This window comes from Pygoscelis adeliae, unplaced genomic scaffold, assembly GCF_000699105.1.
Source record: "Pygoscelis adeliae isolate BGI_AS28 unplaced genomic scaffold, ASM69910v1 Scaffold179, whole genome shotgun sequence".
Classification (NCBI taxonomy): domain Eukaryota; kingdom Metazoa; phylum Chordata; class Aves; order Sphenisciformes; family Spheniscidae; genus Pygoscelis; species Pygoscelis adeliae.
Window position 1 is genome coordinate 2,849,667 of NW_008825612.1, and position 4,454 is coordinate 2,854,120.

Genomic DNA, 4,454 nt, shown 5'->3' on the forward strand with positions numbered 1-4,454 from the left:
GAGATTACTGTTGTTAGGTAGACTACACACATCGATCAAGGGGTGGTTTCCTAGTTATGTTCATAACCTCTCCTCTAGAGGTGTACATATCAAACAAGGTGGTGGTCCATTAAAAACTCTGCCACGCTGACATTAGGCAGCACTAGGTGGGAGCCACATTCTCCCCATCCCATGGCCACCCCACCTGCTCTTCTACTGCATTCCTACCATCAAAAGCCAGGACCCCAATCACCATCTTCCTATTTTGTTTTTCTCTTCCATCTTCCTGCCCTTGCCTCTTTCAGCCAGAACCCATGACTCCTACTTCCCTCCGCCTTGATATTGCATGCCCACCATCCCAGTGTTCCTTTATCATCAAGCCTTCCCCATTCCCACTTTGTTGCTCTTTGTAGTCCACACAGTGGAAGTCACTATCTCCGGCTGGAACAAGGTACCTTGTGTCTGGGAGCAGCACACAGCTTGCAGGCTGTTTCAGAGTGGTTGGCTTGAATGAGGCCATGGAAATGAAGATGCAGAACCATGATCCTGATGCGATATCCACATATGTTAATTACATATATGCTGTGAATCTTGATCCATTATAAAGTTCTCTAAGATTTTTTGATGAAAGGCACTATAGCAGTATAGAATGCTATTATAAGGTAAAACAGAGACAGAAATATTAACCTAACATCTGTGACCTTTATTTCTAGACTAAGGAAGATTTACGCAATGATAAATGCCTGAATAAAAAACTTGAATTAGAAAACAAAGCTGTCCGCCAAAAGTATGAACAAATACTGGAAGAACAACACTGGGCTATAAAAAGGGATGAGATGGTGGCAAAGTAGGTTTTACCTGTCAGCTTTTGAATACAGATTTTTTAAGTTTGTGATTATAAAATCTAAGGCTTTTCTTGCTACGTAGTAAGATCATGTTTCTGACAAAGTATCTAACATTTCTTTTTTCTTCTGGTAGGTTGGGGAAATTACCTGTTTCGCTGGATGAAAAGATTGGCTTTCTGGCAAGTCATATGATGGAAAAGAAAAACCTAGAGAAGGAAATTGAAAATCTTGAAGACGGCTTATTGTATGTAATCTTTCAATATTGACAATAGTAAATGGTCTCAGTACCATTTATTCAGGAGTTCAGCTGGTTTAAGAGATTCTGAAATGTACCATTCAATAGGGAAGTTAGTTGGGTTTATAAACTATACTAGTAGGCTGGTATGAAACTTGATACAACAAAGAGGTTAGCTGCCAGTTACCCTAATTTAATCTGCAGTTTCTTATCACCAAGCAATGAACGTACAAATAATGAAGGACATTGAAGCGGTGCAGAACGTAAAACTTCACAAACAGTTGTGACTGAACCCCATACTGTGGTACCAGGTCTTGGACCAAGCCACTACCCGTTTATGGCGGTATCTAAGAAAATCTGCTTTTACTCAGATAAATCTAAGTAAGCACAGATTTGCCCTGTGCACAGAAGTGCTCTGAAAAATAAGTCTTTGGCTTGTGTAGTCTAAGCAGAACAGCCATCCTGTGCCCTATGCAGCGGGGTATGGCTGGGAGGAGCATGGCCAAAGCACTGCAGCTCTCTGTTAGCCTGTAGTTGGTGGAAGAGATTTGGGATTTTGCTGCCACAGGTGAGGGCAGGCACGTGTGCACTGACCCCAGATATCCTGCATTGGACCTAGTTACCTATTTGCTAGAGAATCAGGAGATCAAGGCCTTATGTTGTAGGCTAGTAAAAAAATTCTGTCATGTAAGAAGGGTAAACCTGACAAAAGGGAGAGCTTTTCTTTTTGTCTCTGCTGGAGTGTCATCCTTTGCAAAAGAAAGTAAAAAGGTTCAACCAATTAATCTTACGCCCCCCAAATCTACCAGAGCCAAATATTTGCACACACTCTGTGTTTTGAGTGACACCAGTTGTGCTGGTTCTGTGCAACATTTTCACAGTGTGGCACTGAAGGGACTTCTAGGGTCTTCCTGTTATCTAAAGCATCCTGAGGAATGTTTTGTTAGTATGGAGTTGCCCTACTTATGGATATAATTATAACTAAAAAGTAAGAAAATAATTGCTCACCTCCCTTTTCATACTGAATAAGAAAACGTACAATACATTTATTCTGCTTTGTAGGAAAAGAAGTGCATTTCTATCTTGTTAGGATCAGTGTCTGTGATTTTCCTGACAAAGGAGATATTGTTGCCATGTAAATGAGGGATGCAAAAAATAAGACCATGAGGTAGCCACACACTGCTAAAAAGGAGATAGCCATGCACTGCTAAAGAGGAGGAGAACTTGGACTCTACAATATAAAACTAAGTTAACAAGATAATGAGGTGAAATAACCATTGCGTAGTATCTTGACGCTAATTGGGTATCTACACTAATGATAGTAAAGGAAAGGAGCTTTCTCCCAGAGTCAATCAGCTCTTAATTTCAGACTTTTAAACTAGACTACATGGAACTGTGCAAAATGCATCGCAGCTCTGACCTCTTAGAAAACCTGATTGAAAAATCCCCTTTCCCCAGTCCCTGTCCCCGTACTTTCCTAGGTTTTTATTTTATGTTTGTACATAATTATCTTGTCCTGTGAATTTTCACTGGCTTCACAACATCCCTCTACATCAAGCCCCAAATAATTTAATTTCAGTATACATCACACAGACCTCCCAGTCACTTTAAAAGGGCCATCAATCTGGAAATCAAAATTAAGATCTCTTGTTAATTTTTATTTTCTCTAAAAGTTATATGCAATGTATTCAGAATCTCACCATTCACCTTACAAGATTGACTGATTTTTTTTTTTTTAATGAGCAATTTCAAATTAAATCTGTCAGGTTTCATTCAAAGAGGGCAATCTTCAATTGATATTAAACCCACTGAACTGGGAAACCCAGTGACTTGACAGCAGTGAACATAGTTTTGGAAAGTATGGAATAGAAGTAGCATGATTTTTCAGGCGTATCTAAGAATGATTTGGGACACATTCCGCTACTATTAAAATGTCTTACAGTACTAGCTTGATACATTTAGCTTTGCATTTGAAACAATGAAACATTTGGAAGAAAGTCCCATATTACCTCTTTGTAAATCCTCATGGGGTTTGGAGTGGGTGCTTCCCACCACCTTTGTGTCTTGAAGGAGTGAGAATCACTGGTTTCGGACTACCAACCTTTTTTATTGTATTGAACTCTTCTAGCATGTGTTGAATACATCTAAAGTTCATGCACTTTAATATTTACCACACATGACACACTAGAAAATACATACTAAGAAATTAATCGATTTGTCCTTCTGGCCAGAAATTCTACTTCTGAAAATACTCTTTCATAGTACTTGCTACTAATACATTAGAGTAATTCTCCATTTCTGAAACATCTGTTCTTGTGTCTTGCATTTGTTTATTGTTTCTGGCTTGAAAAAAAACCACTCCTGGATTTGCCTTGGTTCCTAACAAGAGCCTCTTAACTTTAAACTGTTTCCAACCTGAGAAACAACGTGTTAACACACAGCTATGGTTGAACACTATAATATGTGTAGGTTTTTGAGGTGTGACCCACAGGTACCATATTGTCTCTCTCCAACTAGTGTAAGTGCTTAGCATGTTGGTTGGCGGGAAGGAAATTTTGAAAAACTGTACTAAAATTTTGACATAGAGTAAGCACTTTCCAAGTCTTCAGCATTATTTCAGAAAGTTTATCTTTCCCCCCCCAGAAATATCAAGGAGAGCTATGCAGAAGAGCTGGCACCTCTAAAGCAAGATTTGAAGACAGAAAATAAGACGAGGTAGGATAAACTAGAAAGTGTGCATTGTATCTTTAAAACAAAGAAGCAAATGAATGAATTACTGCATCTTGTTGCTGTTATTATATCAGAGATATAAACCCAAAGCCTTACTATGTAAATATTCAGTGATATAATGGCAAATAAAAGGGCATCTCCTCAAGTATATCCATGGTTTCGTTTGAATATGATTGCTACACTGCCAAGTGGTGAGAACCACTGAACTTACCGTATAAGCGGCTTTTAATCATTATGAGACTAAATGTTCTACTTTCTTTTATAAGCTATTTGGGATTTTCCCAGGATATGGGCACTTACGTAAACTGTAAAACTGGTGGGGTTTATTTATTTATTTTAATTAATTTCAATTAATGTTCATTGGTAGCTGATCCTGCACCTTTGAGGTCAATCAGAGCTTTGCCATTGAATTCAATGAGAAAAAAGTGTCTCCGTTCCCTCTAGTATCAAGCACCCACAGCTCCAGCTAGGAAGTATGGGAGCTTTGTGTGCTGAGCACCTTTCAAAATCAGGTCCTCAGACTGGTGGGATCTGGGGTTCCAGCTGTCACATAGATAAATCCTTTGACAGAGTCAGTAAGAATGAGATATCCTTGCATTTTCAGGCATTTCATCTTTCTTCCTTGGACTTACGTATTTTTCATTAGCTAAGCAGTGTCTTTTACT